Source organism: Canis aureus, chromosome 2 (assembly GCF_053574225.1).
Source record: "Canis aureus isolate CA01 chromosome 2, VMU_Caureus_v.1.0, whole genome shotgun sequence".
Lineage (NCBI taxonomy): Eukaryota > Metazoa > Chordata > Mammalia > Carnivora > Canidae > Canis > Canis aureus.
In genome coordinates, this window is record NC_135612.1 from 80,619,902 (window position 1) to 80,645,620 (window position 25,719).

At 33.5% G+C, this 25,719-nt stretch overlaps 1 long non-coding RNA gene across 2 annotated transcripts in view; it reads right to left on the minus strand.

Annotated features, from left to right (window-relative positions):
- Positions 1-851: 851 nt before the first annotated feature.
- Positions 852-25,719, minus strand: part of LOC144302640 (uncharacterized) — a 98,712-nt gene continuing 73,844 nt past the window's right edge. For both annotated transcript variants that reach the window (XR_013369589.1, XR_013369593.1), the window contains one exon: positions 852-972. This is a non-coding gene — a long non-coding RNA (uncharacterized LOC144302640). The remainder of the gene's footprint in view (positions 973-25,719) is intronic.

A 25,719-nucleotide genomic window follows, 5' to 3' on the forward strand; every position in this document is an offset into this window, starting at 1 on the left:
TTACCTTGAGTTCTTTCCATTTGGGCTTTTTGTCAAATTCAACATAAATTTTTCTAAATCATGAATTATGAGTAGGAGAATACACACCTAAGGGTTTGTTTTCCTAACTCATAAAAATAACAGAATTAAATATAACTTCTAAACATGTGTCTTTCCATAGGGAAATCAGGGCAACAAAACTGAGACAAAAAGGAAGAGTTTCTTTTTTTTTTTTTTTAAGATTATTTATTTATTTATTCATGACAGACACAGGGAGAGAAAGAGAGAGAGAGAGCAGAGACACAGGCAGAGGGAGGAGCAGGCACCATGCAGGGAGCCCGACGTGGGACTCGATCCAGGGTCTCCAGGATCACAACCTGGGCTGAAGGCGGCACTAAACCACTGAGCCACCGGGGCTGCCCGGAAGGGTGTCTTATTATGTGAAAGCAAGAGAATAGTTTTAGAAATATTTATAATCATCCTAATATTTCTTATGTCATGTTCATACATGAATTTGCCTATACCTAACCTTAGAGACTGGAAGAAAGGAGGTTATAAGAAAGATACATGGGTTAGAATCAATAGGATGGGGAGACTAAAATATAGGGAAGTGCTATATATGCCTGGTAGCTGTGTGTAAGCTGAGGAGGATATCACCAGAACACTTTTATGATATGCATCAATACTTAGTGCTTCTGGAATCCTAAAAAGTTATCTAATCAGGAGTGATTTGACCTTTTATAGGCTGGAATAAAGCAGCCAGGCTAAATTCAACTAGAATTTTCTCAAAATAAATAACATTTAGGTCAAATAACACATGATTAGGAAATAAAGCTTTTTTATTCTATGAAATTATAAGGAATGTGGAATAACTCCAGTTCTGAGCCTAGTCAAATTTTCTTCATTATTTCTAGGAGTCCTCAGGTGTGTCTCACAGGGGCTTCTGAGCATACTTGGGTCTTTGTCAACCCCAACTGGAAAGCCTTTCAGTATCTGTAAAGACAGAAAGATGCCCAAAGACTGTTATTAAAACCAGATATTAAGAAACCAATTGCTGGCATTTGGAATGAGAACTGTAATCTCTTATAAATGCTGATGCTACGTAGAAGTATCTTCTTCTGTTCTTAAAGCAATTGTTACCTAATCTAATGTCCCTGTCAGATCTGATTGTAACTACACATAGGAACATGATCGATAGTTTGGAATTATTCTCAGTATATTGGTTGGCTATATGGTTCAAATTTATTTATTTATATTTATTTTTAATTTTATTTATTCATTCATGAGAAACACAGAGAGAGAAAGGCAGAGACATAGGCAGAGGGAGAAGCAGGCTCCATACAGGAAGCCCGATGTGGGACTCGAACCCAGGATCCAGGTATCACACACTGAGCAAAAGACAGATGCTCAACGCTGAGCCACCCAGGCATCACATATGGTTCAAATTTAGAATCAAACTCAATATAGGGTTTAAACCCAGTTCTATCACTAACTAGCTGTTTTATTTGGGGCAAGTCATATACTCTCTCTATTCCATAGGTGTTTAATATTTAAAATGGAAATAATAGCAACCTGGTTCTATTGAATATTAAAGTAAGTAATGTGCTATGGTGGACTAAGCCATCCCGTATTCCAAACAGAAGTGAGAGTATTATGTTAAATTTTCTAGTGCTTCACAATTATTATGTTGTGTGAAATTGCCCATTTTAACTTGCTTTCATTCATTTATAAGTTTCACATATTTATTGAAGCAAATATAGGTGCAGCTTCCATGAAAGTAGAGTACATGTAAGTGATAAGCACCATGTGTGTTCAGAATTGATTTTGCCCACTGATTACTTAGCCACTATATTTAGACTATATTTCTCTCTCCTGAGGACTAGTTCTTTTCCAGACTGATTATTTGTCCTTCATATAAAAGGATTATGGGTACCCTTTTACCTAATAAGACACTTATAACTACAACCATTATTTACCTACTATGTTCTTCACACACATCTAACATTTGATCTCAAATTAACAGTCCACCAGAGGTCTCTTTAAGACATCTAAAGAACAAAGAAAAAAAAAAAAGAAAAAAGAAAAAAAGATATCTAAAGATGTATGAAAGTAATTAAGTCAAGGTACTACACACATACAAACACATATATAGTTATTTACATAAACATTATGTATTAAGTCTGGATTGCCTTATCTTCAACCACAAACAATCAAAAATATCCTTCATGATAAATGTCATGTCAAGTTTGTGAAAGATCTATAAGGATCAGAAAATTCAATGAAATGTTTTTATCAGTGCTTACAACTCTCAACTGGAAACCTCTTTGAATCTTCTTAACAACAAAATTGCACTTTTAAATCCTCAAATTATTTTTTTGTCCCAACTTGTTTGCTATCTTAGTAAATTTTGTTATCTGGCTTCAGATTACAAATGGGATGCATCTAAAATTCCACAAATAAGCAAATTGAAACCTGCTGTCTGAGATAGATGCTAACCCCTGCTTTTGCTTAGAAACAATATCTTGGTTTTCTACACTTAAAAAAATGTAGAAGAAATATGCATATATCTCAGTTGAAAGCTGGAATTGATGGAATTTTCTCTGATTTAAAGATTTGTAACTTAACTGGCAAAGCTTAGAGTTCACATGTGTTCCTCTCATGACTTACCACAGGGACTATTTGGAGTAGATTCAATAACCTTTCCCATGCCTTCTTTTGCTTCCTTCGTACATGCTAATCATTCTAAACCAGAAAGTCCCAAATATCCCGTTAAATTTTGTGGCTGACAGAATTGACGAAGAGCACAGCTGATGAAAAGAGACAGAGACGAGGTATGAAGTGTTTACCTTCTCTAACTCTAAATTATTACCAGTTTGAGTAATAAAATCCAAGTTGGTGCTGACGCTCAACTCTGCCACAAACTAGGTGCTTGAGGTTGGGCAAATCACTGAATCTCTCTGGTCCTTGAGAGTTTCATAAATAAAATGGACATTATAATTTTGGTGGTTCCATGGAGTTGCTATGAATACCACAGAAAAAATAAATGTAGTAGGATGACTCAATGCAATGCCAATATGGCACAGTACCGAATGAGGCAAGATGGTTCATCTTTTAGTTTGGTGAATAGTCAGTTAGTTTGGTCAAGTCTGAATATATCAGATAATCACATTTCAACATCTCTTGACTTTTCAAAAAAACTTTTATAAATCAATGTTCTTGTCATTTCTGTTTATTTCCAGTTAAGGCATTTACCAATAAGCCATTTTTAAATAAGCTTTTCATAGAGAAGCGACTATTAAATCCCTCAATAAATTTTCATTCACTATCAAGTGTGCTTGAGTGCTTGATAGGAGGTTGATAAACAATGTGTTGTATTCAACAAAATAGCCAGAAGCCATGCCCTTAAGGAGCTTTCAGGTTAATGGAGAAAGAAATACATTTTGTTTAAATTATTACACAAGCAAACCAAAACCATACATTGATATAAGTCCTATGAAGGAAAAGTACAGAATGCCAAAGAAAACTTTAACAAAAAGACCTAATTTCATTTGAGAAGTTAGAAAAGGCTTTTCTGCACAGCATTATGCATTTTATACAGTTTATACATTTTAAAATAATTGAAAACATAATCAGAAAAAAAGATAATAGTTTGTGACACATGAGAAGTATTAACAAATTCAAATTTCACTGTTAAAAAATAAAATGTTATTGGAATCAGACATGCTCATTCATTTACATAGTGTCTTTATGGTTACTTTCATGCTACAAAAGACTTGCATAGTTGAAGCAGAGATTTCCTGGCTCACAAAGCCTAACATATTTACCAGATGGCCTTTTACCAAAAAACATTTGCTGACTCCTGATGTAGAACCTTGCAAGCTTCCATAGGATTTTTCTTTTTCATAAGTTAAATGAGATGCTGTTAAAGGGTATTATTGTAATATTTTAAAGCTATTGTGGAGCTTTAGCAGATTTATGTTTTTAAAATCTGAATGATAGGGATCCCTGGGTGGCGCCGCGGTTTGGCGCCTGCCTTTGGCCCAGGGCGCGATCCTGGAGACCCGGGATCGAATCCCACATCGGGCTCCCGGTGCATGGAGCCTGCTTCTCCCTCTGCCTGTGTCTCTGCCTCTCTCTCTCTCTCTCTGTGACTATCATAAATAAATTTAAAAAAATAAAATAAATAAAATAAAATCTGACTGATAAATATTTTTTCAGGTTTATTTTCATCTTAATATGAAAAAGTAAGAATTCAAAATCACAACTCTTTATAAAAGTTTGGAAATGGGTACTGGGACCAATTAATAAAACTCAAGCAAGCTCATTCCTACTTGGCTTGATAAACATCTTTGAAAACATACCATGTCTAGAATGTTAGGTGTACATAAACAAAGATGAATCAAATATAGTGCCTGCCCTCAACTTGCTTGCAGTCTATTCAATTTAAGGTCTTAACAGCCTGTTAGCAGATTTAGATATTTGATTGTTTTAACCTCTTCCTTTCCATACTTTTTAGAGACATAAAGGAAAAGGAAAGCATGGCAACTCATGAAACACTTCCAACTTCGAAGATTTAAATAATAATGTAAATAATAATCCATTAGCTCTTTTTTATTGAATGCATATATTATTTGAAATTTTGCCTACAACCCTCCAAAGTGGTTATATTAGTTCAGTATTGTGAGAAAACTCTAGGATACAGAAAAGATAAGTAACTTACCCAAGATCTCAGGAATAATGGCAATGGAACCTTAATTTGAATTAAGATCTATCTTAGTCAGTTTGGGCTGTTATAATAAAATAGCACATATTGTGTAGTTTACAAACCAATAGAAACTTATTTCTCACAACTCTGGAGACCTATAAGTCTAAGATCAAGGAGATACAGATGCCAACAGATTCAGTGCCAAGTAAAGACCTGCTTCACTTTGTCCTCACATAGTAAAAGAGAGGGATTTCTTTGGGGCCTCTTATAAAAGGCCACTAATCACCTCTCAAAGATCCCCACTCCCCAATATCCTCACTTTGGGTGTTAGAATTTATCATATGAGATTGCGGTGGGAAACAAAATACCCAAAATAACACTAACCAACTGCAAATTCTGTGTTTTCTTACTATACTAGTGTTTTCTAAAGTATGGGTAACAAATGATGGCAGAGACTCAAGATGAATAGAGACATCACTCAACACATTGAATGTCTTAATGAGAAAGCTATTGTCATCTCCTCTCACCATTCTTTTTAAACTTCGTACTGGAAATTCAAGCTAATGCACTAGGACAAAAAAAGAAATATAGTATATAATAAGGAAAGAACACATAACACTATCTTTTTTTCACAGATGATTGATCATCTATATAGAAAATTGAAAAGAATCAAACAAAAACTCCTGGAACTAATTAGTGATTATAGTAACCTTGCTATGTCTTAAGTTAACATACAAAAGCCAACCACTTTCCTATATACCCGCAATAAATAAATGGATTGAAATAAAAAGCACAGTGTCACTTACATTAGCATTCCAAAAATGAAACACTTAGGTATTTAAAATCCAACAACAAAAAAAATCCAACAAAATATGTGTAAGTATAAAACTGATGAACAAAATCAAAGAAGAACTAAATAAATGGAGAGAGATTCGATGTTGAAAGACAGCAAAACAACGTTAGCATGTCATTTCTTCCCAACATAATCTATAGATTCAATGCAATATCAATTAGAATAAAAATCCCAGCAATTATTTTGTGGATATTGATCAACTAATATGATGCTTATATGGACTGATGAAAGACTCAGAATTGCCAACACAATATTGAAGAACAAAATTAAAGGACTGACACAATCTGACATCAAGACATAGTATATAAAGCTATAATAATCAAAATATGGTGATATTAAAAAAATATGGTGATATTGGTGAAAGAATACACAGAGATGGATGGAAAAGAATAGAGAGCCATAAATATAGTCAATTGATCTTTGGCAAAAGAGCAAAGGCAGGATAATGGAGCGAAGATAATCTCTTCAACAAATGGTGCTGAAACAGCTGAATGTCTAAACACAGTCATCATCATCATCATCATCATCATCATGCAGGTACAGACTTTATATCCTTCACTAAAATTAACTCCAATTTGATCATCGACCTAAATGTAAAACTCAAGATTATAAAGGAAATAGAAAACCTAGATGACCTTGGGTATGACTTTTTAAATAGACACCAAAGGTATGATCAATGAAAGAGATAATTGATCAACTGGATTTATTAAAATCAAAAATTTCTATGTGAAAAACAATGTCAAGAGAATGAGAAGACAAACCATTGACTGGGGGGAAAAAAAAAACTTGCAAAAGACACATCTGATAAAAAACTATTATCCAAAATATACAAGATAGTCTTGAAAGTCAACAAATAAAAAAAAAAAAACCTTGATTAAAAAAATGGAAGAAAGACCTTAGCAGATACCTCATCAAAAAGAGCTACAAATGGCAAATGGGTATGAAAAAAGATGTTCTACTTCATATGTCTCTACTGCAAAAAAAAAAACTGGCAATGTTCCCCCAGCATTAGGAGATTGGGAGTGTGATCTGGAGGTAATTGCTTATGGTAGGGGAGCAAGAAAAATCTAAGGAATTGGCCAGTGGAGAGGCTTCCTACAAAACCCTCCCTGGAATTTTCACATGTGCCCAATAAGAGAGGGAGAGTATGACTGGTTATTGTATAAAATGCAAAGGCCATGATTCAGTGGTACCAAGAGAAGCAACAACACTTAAACGGTTTCAATAGCAACCTATAATCCTAGAGAGCTTTGTCATGTCCTCTCTCCCATTGACCTGCCCCATCACTCTGAAAGAGCCGAGGCTCAAGTGAGAAAATCAAGGAGGTTGACCAGCTGCAGAGTGGAGGAGGAGGAAATTCTCAGTTGCTGAGTCTCAAGCCTGATGGAAGGGTGAATCCAACAGAACATAAGAATATTAACTACCAGAATATTTAATGATATAATATAAACAGGAAGTTTGAAAACTTCAGGGAAGAGTTAACTTGGAGCATCAGAGGGTAGTGAAGGAGAAGAAACAACTCTTAGTTACCTATACCTTCAGCCAATTGGATTTGCTCATACAAATCCTTTTTTTGTTTGTTTGGGGTTTTTTTTGCTCATACAAATCCTAGGCCTTCTCTGAAATTGCAATTGGAGTCAGCCATGTCATAAAGCCTGTCCATAAATTTGAGAAAAGTAGGATTTTTCTATGTATTCTTAATCCTATTAGTCCATGAGTAAGTTTGAGGTGAGGAAAATCAATCTCGTGAAAAACAACAAGATGCAGTTTAGGAATATTAGTAAGTCTTTCCAAATGCTGTAGTCTTTTTTGTTTTCCTTGAAAGCACTTTGATTTTTTTTAATAATAAATTTACTTTTTATTGGTGTTCCATTTGCCAACATACAGAATAACACCCAGTGCTCATCTGTCAAGTGCCCACCTCTTGATAGCACTTTGAAGAAACATACAGAAGAGAACAAATCATAAAAATAAATAATCCTGCACTCCCAAATGTGTCCTTCCAGTCATTGACAGTCATGGAGAAAGTACATTTTACATCTGTATGCCATTGTCTCCCTAGCAATAAGTCCAATACTGGAAACCCAATAGAAAAATAAACTCTTGGTAAATGAATATATCAACTTTTATTTTTTTGTCTTTAGCTTGATGTCATTTTACTGTTTTGTTTCTACTATGACATGTGAAAGGAAGGCTGTTTTTTTTTTTTAAGATTTTATTTATTTATTCATGAGAGATACAGAGAGAGAGAGAGAGAGAGGCAGAGACAAGGCAGAGGGAGAAGCAGGCTCTCTACCAGGAGGCTGATGTGGGACTCGATCCCAACACCCCGGGACCTGCCAAAGGCAGGTGCTCAACCGCTGAGTCACCCAGGTGTCCCAGGAAGGCTATTTTTAAATTAAACAACAATTATACTGTAGCTGCAGTAATGCATCTATTAGAAAAACTAATCTATTATTTATTTTCTTATTAAAAGTAATAGAGGGATCCCTGGGTGGTGCAGCGGTTTGGTGCCTGCCTTTGGCCCAGGGCGCGATCCTGGAGATCCGGGATCGAATCCCACATCAGGCTCCCGGTGCATGGAGCCCGCTTATCCCTCTGCCTATGTCTCTGCCTCTCTCTCTCTCTCTCTGTGACTATCATAAATAAATAAATAATTAAAAAAAAACAAATAAATAAAAAATTTAAAAAATAAATAAATAAAAGTAATAGAAAACTGGCTTAAGGCTAAAAAAATAGTCTCTATATACTTATGTTTACTGAGTTACAAGTTTTCAATGAAATTTGGAAAGTCATCAATTATCACATTAAATTCTTGTAAAAATCTTATGCTGTTGATATTACTAACCCCATTTCAGAGTTGAGAAAACTGAGGTTCAAAGAAGTCACATATCATGCCTAATGTGACAGAGCTTGCACATGATAGGAACAGTATTCCAACTCAGGCCCATCTGTTGTCAAGTAAATGGAATTCTCCTAAGACTCTGCTTTTTGGATAAGCATAGAAATCACACACTCCCACGCTTTAACTTTCCTAAAGAAACTTCTTGGTTAGTATGTGTCCTCAGACATTCAACTAAGCATTTGAAAAACATTTTTGACAATTGTTTTGTGGGTTTTTTTTTGTATTTTGCATTATAAAAAATAATTTTTCAATTATTTAAATATAAATAGAACATGTTATTTCAAACCATTCCCTACCTGTTTCAGATGTACGACTTTTCCACTGCAAAGTTGAGAAATACATTAAGCAAATTTCTGTGGTCATTAGATAATATTGGATGGGTGGATGGATGAAAGAAAATTCATAATTATTCATAGTGCCTAAAAGATATTTATAAGTGCATACTAAATAAATTTTAGGATATTTATAATACACAACAAATAATCAAAGGATTTTTTTTGCCATGAATTATCTCTTCATTTTTTTTTTTTTTGAATTATCTCTTCAAAAGATCCCACTATCCCGCTTTAGTTTTTCTTCTACTTTTCACAGCTGTGACCATAAAACTAGAAACCTAATTTCCAGTTCATAATAAAACTGACTTGTTTGTTTTTCATATAAAGATATTTTGTAAAAATATGCATGCCTCGTCAAATCATGTTATTTTTTTAATGCCTGGTAAAAAAAAACACAAGTATTTCTCTGGGAACAGTAGGACCTCCTATACAAGAAAGCCTCAACAATATGGTCCTTTCATTATCATCTGCTAATTAGTCTACTGAATTTGTCTATCTTCATCACTTAGCACTTTTGAATGATGTGGAAAAAATCAAGTGGGAAATGTATACCATATATCTGATTTTTCTAATTACCTAATAATGTCTTTTCTTCCATGGAATAATTATTTTGGAAAGACATCATCATCACTTATAAATTTGACACAGATATCTGAGCAGAGTGTAAAATCATATTTTACTTTTCCCTATGCATATAAATAATCCTTACATATTAAAATCTAACTCCATAACGCATTAGCAAATCCAACTAGAGCTATCTTTGACTATATCATTTCACATTTTCTTCACCACTCCTAAAAGACCAACCCACCATCATCTGTTGTTCAGTCTACTGAGCTACCTTCCAATATTGTCTCCCCACTTTTCCCCTTGCCCATCTGCAGTCAGTTGTTTCTCCTAGTAGCAGTTAGATTACTTTTTTGAAAAAAAAAAAATTATCATTTTATCGCCTCAGCTCAATACCTCTAATGATCTCCTACCTTTAAGTAAAATCCCAAGTTTTTATCATCAATTATAGGCTTCAATGTGACCAAGCCCCTGTCTACTATATCTTATTTTGTGTTCTAACATTATAAAAGATAAACACATCCAGACATTCATTAAAGTGGTGAAGACACAATTTATTTAGTCAACTACTAACAATAGGCAAAGAGCTAAACCCCATTCTAGTCTGTGCAGAGGTGGCTGGCATTTTAAAGGGAGAATTAGAGTGTAGGGAGGAGGAATTGAGTAGAGTCAGGGTATAAAAAAGTTACAAAAAGTGGGAAGGAGGGTACATGTGAAACTCATCATCTAAGTTTGTTCACTGGCACTTATCAGAGGTAGGCTCCTATCATGCCACCTAACATCAGGTCTTGGCTAGGATGGACAATAAGTCATTTTGGCAGCCTTGAGTTTTCTTGGGGAGACAAATTTTAAGTTAGGCTGGGATTATCCTATAGATGTGTCTTTGAACTGTTGGAGACTATGTCAGTGTTTGTTTAAGTCTTTGGTTGACTTAAGTTGAAGCCCACAAGGGAAAATAGCTCAGAAGAACCTGGATGCAGTTTGCTCAAGGAGAGAATCTTTGCAACAATACTATCTTATTTAACCCCCAGTGGACTCCCCCTATTCCCCAAACATGCCAACCACATAAGATGCTTTAAAGGTAGTGTTTCTTCTTTCTTCCATCTGAAATAATTTACCCATAGTTAACCGCACAGATTTTCTCCACTCTTATTCAAATCTCTGCTTATTTCTCATCTTCTCAAGTGAGCTCCTTGATTATTTATACTGTTTTCCCCTTCCCTCTTACCTTCCTTCTTTCCTCCTTCAGATTGCATAAATGGCTTCTGGTTAGACTAAATCTTATATACTGTAGATTCTAATAGTGCTAAATTTCTGTCTTAGCACACTTAATCACAGTAGAAATTTTACATTAATTTGCATTTTTTGATTAAGATTTGCCTTTTTTTTCTCATATAAGATCCAAGAAGATGTGACCTTAATTGACTTTTATTATCACAGTGTCAGTGCAGTACTGGCATAAAATATATATTCAATGTATTTTCCTAATAAGTTAATGGCTAAATATGTCCAATTGATACTAGAGAGCATTCACAATACAGTCACCAAACCTCCATCTTATGGCTCAAATTAAGATGCAAAATTAGGAAGAATAAAAGGTTCTGGAGTGACCTAGGCGTCCTAGTAACAACAAAAGAAGCACACATAGGTGGTCTGTGTGTGTGTGTCTGTGTTGAAATGTGTTCAAGGTCTTCTAATGAAAAGGAATACCATGGTTTGTGTCTGATTTACTGTCTTTAAATGTAGCTCGGAAACTATCCTGCTTCAAAAGGTGCATATGTAAACCAGCAAAAAATGTTAAAGTAGTTTACAGATTTCATTTTATGTAATAACTAAACAATAAAGACATCAAATGGTTCTTTCTTCCATTATTTACTCTGATAGGCAGTGATTTCCTGAGGACCAGTCACCTTGCAACTTGTTACTTTGGTTTTTCCCACTGGAAAAAAAAAAAAAAATGTCATCATGCCCTGATAATTGGCTCATCCTGTCCTATCAAATTAATTCTAGTATTTGCCTGAGGCATTTTTGCACTTCCCCTTTTCTCAGCCAATAGAAGCCATATATAGATATTTGCTTAAAATAGGCAGTAAGTACTACATCTAGAGGAATAAATAGGGCACTGTATAGAGCTAGTATAAGAAAAGTGGAGAAATAGCTTCCCACCCCCCAGTGAACTCAAAGTCTTATCAAAATCCATGGAATGCATTATGATACTATAAATTTACATGTGCCTCAAATAATACATAAATTAATACAGAATTGGGAAACTGAAAATGTGTTAAATTGATGGGAAACCACAGTCTGCTAGAGTTTCCCACTTAACATACTTGCTTTAAAATATTACCTAAGATAGAGGGCAAGAGACACAATAGCCTGGCTCTACAGCCAAGCATGTAGATCAGCATAATTTTATACCTGAATAGAATGAGGATCTGAGGATCCTGAGGATCCAAAGCAGCAAGGAGGAAACATGCAAGCCAAGAAGGACAATGACCTCTGTTTTGGTCTCCTTGCCTCATTTCTTCCATTGTTATAGTTTATGTGCTTTCACTCTAGGTTTGACAATCTACTCCAGAGGCTACTGTGTAACCTTATGCAAAACACTGAACATGAGCATGTTCCTTGCTCATTTATAAAATGAGTGCAATAACTTTACCTACCTCACTGTGTTGTTGTGAAGATGAAAAAAATATGTAGTGTTGTTTTCTGGATTAATATATTATGGAAAGCACATAGAATTATGTATGATAGCATTTTAAGTTTACAGAAGAGTTGTTACTATTATTACTATTATTCTCAATTTCTAATCTTAGCAAAGCATAAGAGATGCATATAGTTTTATACTGTCCAGTTTTAGTCTTCCCTCATTTTACAGGTCTGAAAAGTTGTGAAGAGAAATAATCAAATTAAAAAAAAATAATCAAATTATATAACTTCTCTCGAAAGTTTGCTCAATCTGGGTTTAAAATTTAACAGTAACAGAAAGCCAAATCCAAACCAAAAACAACTCAATGAAGCTGAAGAGACCTAAGAAAGAAAATATATTTTTGTTTGTGTGTGTATGTGTGTGTGCATATGTTTCTCTCTCTTTTTTTAATTTTTTAAATAAAACTTGTAAGTAAAACAGAGTATGAAAAAAGAAGTAAATATATAGCACATTCTTATTTAAAGAATATAACATTTCTTCCTAGAAATAACATGAGCCTTCAAAATTGCATTTTCAAACTCAGTATCATCAGGAGAAACTAAAAGCAGAATATATAAATATTTTGGGTTTTCCAAATGTCTAAGTGTTATTATTTAATTTAATTTAACTTAAGAAAATCTCTTCCAATCATTAAATGACCACTGAGGCAATTGATGAGAGAGCTCAATGGTTGCCTATAACAAAGAACACAGACATTGAGAATTCATTCAGGAAAACAGTAAACAAAGCAAAACACCAACAAGAAGAAACAGAAATGGCAATCAAATTATATGAAGTGATCTCATTTCCAGGGTCACCAATAATATTAAAGATGTTCAATTTTCAATAATAACAACAGTAAAATATGATACATAAAAGAAAATATGAGTGATACACAAGAAAAAGTAGTCCATTAATAAAGAAATGCAGACATTGAATTTACTAGAGAAAGACTTAGCAATTAAAAAAGGTTCAAAGAGCTCAAGCTAATCATGTCTAAAGAAATAAAAGAAATCTTGCAAACAATGGCTAATTAAATTAAAAGCATCAATATATGCTTACTATATACAAATTCTGCAGTCAAAAAATGCAATCACAGAAATGAGAATTTCAACAGAGGCACTGAAAAGCATATGTGAACTGGCAAAAGAAAGTATCAGCAAACTTGAAGATAAATCCATTTATCTGAGGAACAACAATAATAACAAAAAATCAAAATTAAAGTGAATCTAACTTAGGAGTCTGTGGGATACAAGCAAGTATACTAATACACATATAATGAGGGACCCAGAAGGAAAGAGAGAAAGGAGAAGGCAGGATAAATACTTAAAGCAAAATAGCCCAAAACTTCCTAAAGGTGATGCAAATGTTAAAATACATATCCAAGAAACTCAACAAATTTTAAGAAAAATAAACTCAAAGAGAGCTCCATCTTTGCATATTATATAGTCAAACTGACAAAAGACAAAGAGGATCTGAAGCAACAAAAGAGACTCATACACAGAGAATCTTCAATGTGCTCAATGGTTTACTTCTCATCAGAAATCATGAAAACCAAAATGCAGTGGAATGCCATAATCAAAGTGCTGAAAGAAAGATTGTCAATCAAGAACTCAGCATAACTCAAAACTATCATTCAGAGAAAAAGGATAAATTGAGATATTCCTAGATAAAACAATCCAACAGTATTCATCAGTAGTGTACTAGCCTATAAGAAATACTAGTGACTATCCATCAGATTGAAATAAAGGACACCAAATATTAACCAAAACTACATTAAAAAATAATACCAGTAACCACAGGAAAATATAAAAGACAGAATAAATATATATTTGTTTGTATTACATTTCTTCTCCTATCTGATTTAAAGACCACTGTATATAAAATAATAATTATAAAAGTGTATTGATGGACATAAACTATATAAATGATTTTGGTAACAATAAGCACAAAAAGGTGGTGTAAGGGAATGAAGCGTTATTGAAGCAAAGATTTGTTATACTACTGGTAATAATCTGAATTAGTTTGTCTTAAATTGAGGTTAATTGTAATCGCCAGGATTAAAAAGTAACTCAAAAACTGGTAGGACAGAAATGACAAGGCTATTAGAATGATACACCAGACAGTATCACTGTAACATAAAATACTAGTAATAAAGAAATTGAACAATAGAATGTAAGAGATATAGAAAACAAGTAATAAAATGGCAGGCATAAATTCTGATTTATTAGTAATTATAGTATTGTAAATGGACTAAACATGCAAATTAAAAGGCAGAGTTTGGTTAAATGGGAATTAAAACAAAAAAAAGTTGATCAACTATTTGCTGTCATCCAGAAACGCACATTAGATTCAAAGATACGAGGAGATGGAAAATAAAAAAAGATAGGAGATGCAAACAACCAAAAGATAATCGAAATAGCTATTTTAACATCTATACAATAGACTATTTTGTTATTAGAGACAATTAAGACTATTGTATAATGATGAAAGTAATATTCAGTCATGAAAGCATACAACATTTATATGTACCTAACAAAAGACCCCCAAAATACATGAAATAAAACCTGTCAACATTGAAAGAAGTAGAAAATTCAACAAAAATAGTTGGTGACTTCAATTCCCCACTTTTATTAATAAATAGAATAACTGGGAAGAGTATTGATACAAAATGGAAAATGTAAGCAACACTGTAAACCAAGTAGATCTAACATATCTATAGAACTTTCCAACCACTAACAGCAGGAAATACATTCTTCTCAAGGGCACATGGAACACTCTCAAGAACAGACCATATATTAGGCCATAAAACATTTTAAAGGATTGAAATCATAAAATATATATATATATATATTCTTGGATAACAATGGAATTAAATGAAAATGAAATTTGGTGAATTTATAATAGGTGAAAAGCAAACAACACATTTCTTAATGACCAGTATATCATAGAAGAAATCAAAAGATAGATTAGAAAATATATATAGGTATTTGCAATTTTCAAGCATTGAGGATGAGGATTGTGAATGGCCATTGACTGCAAATGGGTATGAGCTCTGTTTTATAGGTGATGCAAATGTCTAAAATTATGTAGCAATGGTGTCACACTGAATTATATATTTCATAAGGATGACTTTTATGGCATGGGAATTATATCTGAATAAATTATATGTGTATAGATTGCACGTGAATAAACTTTCTTTTTCATTTATTAAGCTTTTATTAAGGAAAAATAAAGCTTAAATCTGAACAGAAACCTACCTGATTCTAAAGTATTTGAGATTCACAGCACCAAATTGCCCTCTTGGGCTTACAACAAGATAAATGCACCCACCACTGATATGCTGCAGCACCAAACCATTTATTTCATTTATCATGTGGAAGTATTCACAGCATTTGTGCATTTACAATCAAACTCCTCAACAATAATCAGCATTTGACAGATACATTTCCAAATAAAATTAGTAATGGAGGTGAAAAGAGATTGTATAGACTAAAGAGGATAATCAACCCTAAAAGAAAAATTTCACTTTTTTTTCTTTTATCGGGCATTCTCATTCTACAATGATAGATTCATGGTATCCTAATTTGACAGTTGAGCTTTCTCATGAAATGCCTTATGTAGATTTAGGGTCTAGACTAACAGGACTTGAAGTAGTATTTTTAAAAAATTCTTATTTATTTATTTGAGAGAAAGAAAGGGAGAGATTGCAGGGGCAAGCAGAGGGAGAGGGAGAGAAAGAATCTCAGACTCCTCGCTGAGCTCAGAGCCTGACACATAGGGTTGGATCTCAGGACCCTGACATCGTGACCTGAGCCAAAACCAAGAGTCTGACTTAACAGATAGCACCACCCAGGTGCCCCAAAATAGTGTTTTTAACACAGATAAATCCTTTGAAATAAATATATTACGTTGCCTGATTTGATGAACACCTTTATTAAATATTTCATCAATTATATTTTCAAGATTAATATCTTTCTCATCCCAGGCTCCCTTAATATGTCTTTTTCTCTCTTTCCTCTCTTGCACACACACACATACACACACACATATAGAAAGTTGAAAAATAACTTTATACTTCTGATATTTATCATAGTTATTGGGAACAGTTATAGAAATTATATTCATGAGTGCTTGATATTTCATATTTGATAAGGCTTACCAAATAGTAAAATGTAGAAAAGTGTTTTATGTAGGTTTTATTGGAATTCCATAAAGTAAAAGAGTGAAAAAGTTTGGAAGTTTATATATTGATACTTTTAACATAATAGAAGTCATTTTTTTAAAAAAAATAAATAATATAGGTATTCAAATATGAGTAAGATTAGAACTCTAAATCGAATAGATGTAGAAGCACTTTTCTGTCAACATTATCTTTAGTATCTTTTTTTGATAAAGTGTTTTAGTTTAATACGATAGTTGTCAGTTAAATGCTAAACTTAAAGTCGAAATGAAAATGAAACACTGAATATAATTCCATCCTTAAAAAATAGCCCATGCAAACACTTATCTCTGTCTTGTAAGTTATAAAACACATGTGTCCCAAATCACTGACTTCTCACAAGAAAAATATATTTATAGAAGAAAAATGTTCACACAGGGTATGTAGAAACAAATATTTTGGCCTTTAAATAATAAACAGATAAAATTGAAAAATTTTGATTACTTAGAAAGAGAGAAAGTAAGAGTCATTTAGAAGATATCTCAAATCTCAAAATACAACACTCTAAAACAGGTAAAATAGAAGCAAATATGCTTATTGTTTAACTTATAAATGCAATAGCATAAAGTTTTTGAATTGAGTCCCTTAGTTGATAGTTGTATTTATCATCTTAAAATTATGTCTTAAAATTTGCTTTGATTTCGGCAATATTGAAAATAGTCCATCAATAATTTCCTAAAGAAATGTTACGACTAAAAATTTTGTCTAGGATACTTTGTTTTGAGAAGTTATGTGACTGGCTTGTAGAACTTTGTAATCATTCATTTTGTGAGCTTCAGTGAACATTGATGCATTTGTGTTAATTGAAATTAAAAGGAATAAAGGATGGATCCCTGGGTGGCTCAGTGGTTTAGCACCTGCCTTCCGCCCAGGGTGTGATCCTGGAGTCCCGGGATCAAGTCCCACATCGGGCTCCCTGCATGGAGCCTGCTTCTCCCTCTGCCTGTGTCTCTGCCTCTCTCTCTCTCTCTCTCTCTCTGTCTCTCATGAATAAATAAATAAAATCTTTAAAAAAAGGAATAAAGAATGACTTAAAAAGTGAGCTGTTACTATTGCTTCAATAGGAAATTCATGTATGTAGTTTCATAATTATATTTACCCTAAAACAGTTTTGGCAATGCTGCTACCCTTGCAATTATGACAATTAAACTTTAAACTAGTTTTAAATGGATAAAAGCATAAATAAAAAGATAATGAAAAATTTCCAAACTTACAGTGAGTATTTACAAGTGGGTTATAAATCTTTAGACTAGCCAGCTAGCAAGATTAGGAGAGGGATATAGGGTTATTGGGGAAACAGGTAGTATCTGGAGAGACCACAGTATTGAAAGGAAACTAATCCTTGACAGTCAAATTACAGGTTTCTCTTGTTATCCAAATGTTTGCTTTATGCCATTTTGGTTTTGCAAAAACTCTGTAGTACTACCTGTTTACACTAACCAAAAGAAATCCAAAGAGATTTTCACTTTGCTGAAATGGTAATTGCTTCCATGCTTTATGCCATTTCAGTTTACAAAAGAGAATGCTCTATTTTCAGATAGCAAGGGAAATCTGCATACCTCTTCTCGTGGAGCTTCTTTCTGTTTAAAAACCATCAACTTCATAGAATCTTGCTTAAATGAAACCAAGCATAATATTGTTAGTGATAATCCACAGAACACACAGAGAGAGGATTTGCCCAGGGGTAAAAATTCTGAGTGACTAACCCTGTATTATAAACTCTTTAATAAAAATTTAAACTTTGCCAGGGATAAAATTGTTTCCCACATTGAAGTTTTATTTATGAGTCTTAGGTCAATCTGTTTTTATTTTCCATCAACAGATTAATAAGGAAAAAATTGGCCAATGGAATTGTTATTAAACTATAGATGGTTTTGTTCTAATGGGTTAGAAGGTTGTTCTTTCTCCAGACGGAAGAAATATATTACATGAAATCACTAAGTTTGAAACTTTTAAGAAATATCTAACCATGAAACCAGCTAAAAATTCACTTTGACTCCAGATCTTAATACTTCCCCTCTCTCTTCACAGTTTTGCCTAAGAAAAGACTCACACATCAGATTCAGATATGGGCAAGCTTTGCACCACATGTTTGCTTTTGTTTTCAGTGTGGCATAAAGAGAGAATATTGAGCAAAGCATTCTGAGAATATTTAATTTAACATCTCTGTATTATTTATAAATATGATACAATTTGAAATAGTAGGTTTCATCTACATGGCAAATAGTCATCTTCATCGATAACTGCTCCACTAGAAAAACCACTGAGATATTTTTTAGGTGATTCAAACCAAAGAAATATTTTGTTACAAGAAATGTTATTTTAGAAAAACCTTTAAGTTTTGAATTTGTTGCTTCACTTTACATGTTAATGTACTTTTTTAGGACTATGATGACATTCTCCTTCTATATCTCACACCACAGATTTTATCCATTATGTTGCTTCAAAAAACAGTCACAGTGGAGAAGAGAAAAGTACAAGATGAACGGTGGTCAGAATATTAAATTCCTGTTAAAAGTAACTGGGTTGCCATATTCGTAGGTCTGGCCATTTGGCAGAGTCCATCTGTACTTGGACTGTTTTGTTGGTTTTTCTTCAAATAGGTTTTTGAACCCCTCCAGAGATCCCAGTTTTCTATGTAAAAGAATCGAAACTCCTTTTGCGGCCATTCAAGGTTCTTAAAAATCTGGCCCAGTGTAACTCTCAGCTTCCAGAGCTCCAGCCTCACTCAGCTCTGCTCATACCTGCCAAAGCAGGTGTTGAACTCTCTGTCTTCTTCTTTTCCTTCTTCTTTTTTGTTTGTGGTATAAGAGACATACAATATTATATTAGTTTCAAGTGTACAACGTAATGATTCAACATTTTATACAGGGTGACATGGTCATTCCAATAAGTCTAGTTATCATCTGTCATCTTACAAAGTTAACACAATTCTATTGACTGTATTACCCATATATAAACATAATATTCCCATGAATTATTTATAGCTGGAAGTTTGTACTTATTAATCTCATTCACCCTTTCACTGTCCTCCCACCCCCACAACTCCTTCCACTCTGAGAACTACCAACCTGTTTTTTGTTTTTTTTTTTTTTTAATCTATGAGTTTAGGTATGGTTTTGTTTGTTTAGATTCCACATATAAGTAAAATCATGCAATATTTTCTTTCTCTGATTTTTTTCACTTTGCATAATGCCATCAACTTTTAACCATGTTGTTGTAAATGATATGACTTCATTATTTTTTTAAATGGCTGAGGAATATTACATTATATATATATATATGATCTTCTTTATCCTTTAATCTACAGGTAGACGCTTAGGTTGCTTCCATAACTTCCATAAGTGCAGTAAACAGAGGGGTGACTATAACCTTTAAAAATCACTATTTTCATTTTCTTGACGTAAATATCCAGAAATGGAATTACTGGATCATACGGTATTTCTATTTTTAGTTTTCTGAATAACTTCCGTACTGTTTTCCATAGTGGCTGGACCATTTTCATTCCCACCAACAGTGTATGAGGGTTCTCTTTTCTCCACATCCTTGCCAACATTGATATTTCTAGTCTCTGATAATAGCTATTCTGAATGGCGTGAAATAATATCTCATTGTAGTTTCAATTTGCATTTCCCCAATGATTAGTGATACTGAACATTTTTTTATGTGTCTATTGGCCATTTGCAGGTCTTCTTCAAAGAAACATCTATCCAGATCCTCTGCCCATTTTTAAATTGGATTATTTGGCTTTGTGATGCTGAGTTGTATGAGTTCTTTACATATTTTGAATATCAACTCCTTATTGGGCATACCATTTGCAAATATCTTTACCCTTCAGTAGACTGCCTTTTTGCTTTGCTGATGGTTTCCTTTGCCTTACCAATCTGTTTAATTTTGCTCTTTTTTCCGATGCTTTTGGAGTCAGATCCAAAAAAAAAAAAATCACTAAGACTGGTGTTAAGCAATTTACCATTATATTTTATTCTATGAATTTTATGATTTCAAGTCTTTATCCATTTTGATTTGATTTTTGTATATGGTGCAAAATAGTGGTCCAGATTCATCCCTTTGGATATAACCGTCCAGTTTTCTCAACACCATTTATTGAAGACACTAGCCTTTCTTCATTGTATATTATTGCCTCCTTTGTTGTGAATTTTGATCACAAATGCATGGGTTTACATCTGGGCTCTTTTTTCTGTGCTATTGATCTATGAATCTGTTTTTATGCCAATACCATAGGATTTTGTTGTTATTGTTGTTTGTTTCTGGTTTAGTGGTTTTTTGGGTTTTTTTGTTTGTTTGTTTGTTTGTTTGTTTGAGAGAGAACAGGAGAGAGAGAAAGAATCTAAAGCAGGTTTCCATGCCTGGTGTGGGGCCCAACGAGAGGCTTGATTTCACCAACTTGAGATCATGGCCTGAGTCAAAACCAAGAGTTGGATGCTTAACCATCTGAAACACCCAGTTCCAAGGATTAGTACAGTATTTTTTGAAATCAGGTTGTGTCATACCCCTGGCTTTTTTCTCTTTCTCAAGATTGTTTTAGTTATTCAGGGTCTTTTGTCATTCTATACAAGTTTTAGAATTATTTGTTCTAGTTTTTTGGAAAACTTCATTTGAATTTTGATAGGGGTTACAGTGAATCTGTAGATAACTTTGGATAGTATAGACATTTTAATATTGCTAATTCTCACAATCCATGAGCACAAAATAGTTTTCTATATATTTGTCTCTTTAATTTCTTTCATCAATGTCTTATAGTTTTCAGAGTATATGTCCTTTAACTCCTTAGCTAAATTTATTACTGGGTATTTTTTGAAGCAATTTTTAATGGAAATATGTGTTTTATTTGTCTCTCTGATAGTTTATTATTGTGTATGGAAATCAACAATTTTTTTTCTCTATTAATTGTATATCCTGAAATTTAACTGAATTCTTTATTTAGTTCTCACAGCTTCTTAATGGAATCTTTATGGTTTTCTCTGTATAATAGCATGTCATTGCTAATAGTAACAGCTTTCTTCTTCCTTTCCAATTTGGTTGCCTTTTATTTTTCTTGCCTAATTTCTCTGGCTAGTATTTCCAATACTATGTTGAATAAAAATGGGGTTAGTGGACATCCTTTTCTTGTTCTGATTTTAGAGGGAAAACATGCAGCTTTTCAAGGTTGACTATTACATTAGCAATGGTTTGTCATACATGGCCTTTATAATGTTGAGGTACATTCCCTCTATGTCTACTCTGTTGAGAGTTTTTATCATAAATGGATGTTAAATTTTATCAAATGTTTCTTCTGCATGTGTTGAGATGGTTATATGATTTTTATCTTTCATTTTGTTAATGTAGTGTATTATGTTGCTTGATTTGCTGTTGTACTATTCTGCATTCCTGAAGTAAATTTCACTTGATTATGGTGAATAATCCTTTTAATAAACTGTTGAATTTAGTTTGCTAATATTTTGTTAAGGATTTGTCATATAGTTTCACTAAGTTTGTTGGCCTTGTAGTTTATAGTTTTATTTTTTGGCAATATCTTTCTCTGGTTTTGGTGTCAGGCCTTGTAACATTTGCCCCATAAATTATTTGGGGGGCTTTCCTTCCTCTTTAATTTTTTTGGGAGAGTTTGGGAAGACTAGGTATTAAGTCTTGGAATGTTTGGTAGAATTCACCAGAGAACCTGTCTGGTCCTGGACTTTTGTTTGTTGGGAGATGTTTGATTACTGATCAATCTCCTTACTAGTAATTGTTCTATTCAGATTTTTCTATTTCATCATGATTCAGTCTTGGAAGGTTGTATGTTTCTCAGAATTTATCCATTTCTTTTAGGTTGTTCAATTTTTTGGAATATAATTATTCACAGGAATCTCTTATGATCCTCTGTACATATGTGGTAACAGTTGTAAAGTCTCCTCTTTCATTTCTGATCCTATTTACTTGGGCCTTCTCTTTTTTTCCTGTGAGTCTAATTAAAGTTTGTCAATTTTGTTTATCTTTAAAAGAAACTGCTTTTAGTTTCATTGATCATTTCTATTATCATTTCAGTCTCTTCTTCTTTTATTTCCACTCTGGCCTTTATTATTTTCTTCCTTCTTCTAACTTTGGGCTCCTGTTCTTTTTTCTAGTTCCTTTAGGTATAAAGTTAGATTGTTTATTTGAGATGTTTTTTTGTTTCCTGAGGTAAGCCTGCATCACTATGAACCTCCCTCTTAGAACAACTTTTGCTGAATCCATAAATTTTGTCAAATTGTGTCTGTTTTCATTTATGTGTACATATTTTATTTTTCCTTTGATTTCTTCTGTCACTGCAGTAGTTGTTCAATAAAATGTCTAATATTCATGTATTTGTAGTTTTCCTCTTTTCTTCTTTAAATTGATATCTAATTTCATAACATTATGGCCAGAAAGTTTTCTTGATATGACTTTCATCGTCTTAAATATTGAAATTTGTTTTGTGGCCTAATTGATTTATTCTAGAGACTATTCCTTATATACACAAGACTGTGTATTTTACATATCTATTCAATTAATTTGGTCTAATGTGTCATTTAAGGCTCTTTTTATTGATCTGCCTGGGTGTTCTATTAGTGGGTAGATGTAAGTGGGGTATTAAAGGTCTTAACTATTATTGTGTTGTCAACCTCTCCCATTAGGTCTATTAATATTTGCTTTATATATTTAGGGGGACTTTTATTGAGTGCATAAATATTTATAAATGTTATATCTTCCTGCTGTATTGATCCCTGTATCATTATTCAGTGCTGCTCTTTGTCTTTATTACAATCTTTATTTTAAAGTCTATATTTTCCAATATGAGTATAGCTATACCAGCTCTCTTTTAATTTCCATTTGCATGTAATATGTTTCCATGTCTTCACTTTCAATCTGTGTGTAGTCTTACTTCTAAAGTGAATCTTTGTAGGAGAGATATATATATATACACACACACACACACGATGTAGGAGATATATATATAATCCTGTATATTGATTGGAAAATTTAACTCATTTACATTTAAAGTAATCGTTGATAGGTAGGGACTTATTGACATTTTTTCATGGTGTCCTGGCTGATTTTGCAGTTTTTCTCTCTTGCTTTCTTCTCTTTCTCTCCTCCCTTATGGTCTTGATGTCTTTCTTTACTGTTATATTTAGGTTCCTTTCTCATTTTCTTTTTTATTTACTATCATGTTTTGCTCTTTTGTTACCTTGAAGTCTAAACTGATAGCAAGTTAAACCTGAGCACATTCCAAATTCAACATTTTACTCCCCCCATGTTTTATATATTTTTGATGTCACTTTTTGCATCTTTTTAAAATATCCTTCAACCAATTATTATAGTTTGAGTTAACTTTACTACTTTTGTTTCTTAAATAAACAGTAGCTTTATAAGTACTTTTTAAAAAATACCTTTATAAGTGATTAATACACTATATATTTACTTTTTCCAGTGAAATTTTTACTTTTATGTATTTTTTGTTATTAATTAGTGCCATCTCTTTTCATCTTAAAGAACTTTTAATATTTCTTGTAAGGCTATGCTAGTAATGAACTTTTTTTAGCTTTTGTTTATCTAGAAAATTCTGTGTCTCTTTCAGGTCTGAATGTTAACCTTGACAGGTAGAGAGTAGTCTTGGCTATAAGCTTTTTCCTTTCAGCTCTGTGAATATGTCATACTCCTCCCTTGTGGCTTGCAAATTTACTACTAGGAAAACTTCTGGTATTCTTACTGGGATTTCCTTGGTATTTTCACTTTTGTCATTTTAATTATAATATGTCTTGGTGTGGCATTCTTTGTGTTTATTTTATTTCAAATTCTCTAAGCTTCTACAAGTAAGTTTTCTGCCCCTGTCTTCTCTTCTGGGCTCTCTATTATGTGAATATTACTCTACTTGATGTCATTCCATAGCTCTTTTAAGATACCTTCTTTTTAAAAATTATTTTTCCTTTTTGCTGCTCTGAATTCCACTGCTTTATCTTCCCATTTGTTGATCTGTACTTCTACTTTATGCAGGCTGCTGTTGAACCACTCTAGTATATTTTTCAATTCAGGTTTTGTATTGTTTAGCTCTGTGACTTATGTTTAGTTCTATCTATGTTTTATCTTCTTGTTCAGTTCTTACTGTGCTCAACCATTCTTCTCCTGAGTTCAGTGAGTTTCTTTGTGACCATTATTTTGAATTCTTTATCAGGTAGATTACTTATATCCATACCATTTAGGCCTTTTTTTTTTTTTTTTTTTCTGAATTATTGTCTTGTTCTTTCATTTGGAACCTATATCTCTGTTTTCTCATCTATTGACTCTCTGTGTTTGTTTTTATGTGTTAGGTAAAACAGTTAAATCTGTTAGTCTTGAAGGAGTGGCCTTGTGTAGGTTATGTTCCTTTATGTCAACCTTACCCTAGTTCTTGTTTGTCTCTCAAATTTTGTGATTGTCGGAGCCTCCTGATTTATACTTAACTTATACCAGTTTTTGAGGGTGTGCCAAAACCTGTCAGTGGTCCAAGGGGAGGAATTTCATTTGGTACCTAGTTTCAGACTGATGAGAAGCCATACCCCTAGGAGTAGCTTTTAAAGTATGCAAATATATACAATCTTCTGAGGTCACAGTGGTAATCCCTTTTGGCTTTCAGACCAAGAGATCTGAAGGTATCTCCTTGGGGACAATTCTTTCTGGGAAGTTTTGTAAAGTTATAAAGAGGCCAAGTGGGTGTACAAGCATTGTGTCTCCTTGTTTATGGTCCCTGGGTATGCCTCTTTTCCCTCTAGGGAAGAGAGAAACCTTCAGCTTATCCCTCAGGCTGATGTTACACCCTAATAGGCCTTTTCACCAGAAACGTGGAGTTATGTTTCAGTCTGATGTTTTTACAGTGCCTTGGGGGTTGTGGCATGCCAAGAGCTGACTTTCCAATTTTTACAGTCCCATGGAATTCTGAAATTCCAACCGTCTTGGCTTTAGCAAGGCAACTGGAGAGGTAGTAGGCTGGCACATATACTAGCTTCAGAAAGGCGGTGGGAAAATGCCTTGTATGCATGTACTCTTGTGCTTCAGACATGCAGTAAGATCTACATGTGTGCTGCTTTTAGGTTGGGAGAGGGAGGATGCTGCAATTGCTCAAGCCTACCAGTCCCAGCCAGGGGGCAAGACAGTATTGTTATACCCATGTTCACCAACTTAACTACGGAGCAGGATAACTCTATGATTGTTCATGCTTGCTTATCCCAAGGACTGGGGAAGCTGTAACTACCTGTGCTCTTCATTGTCAGCAAGTGCTGCAATCATTAGCCCGTGTTCATCCCAGAAAGGTTATAGGAGCATGTTACATTTGAACTTGCCCATCTGTCCTAACAGGCTACATGAAGAATGTAACAAGTGCATCTGCCAGTGACTCTACCCTTAGGGAGGATCTCAACTATCCCCTACCCCTCCGGCCAATGTTTCTAGATTAGCAAATGAATCTCTCTGCC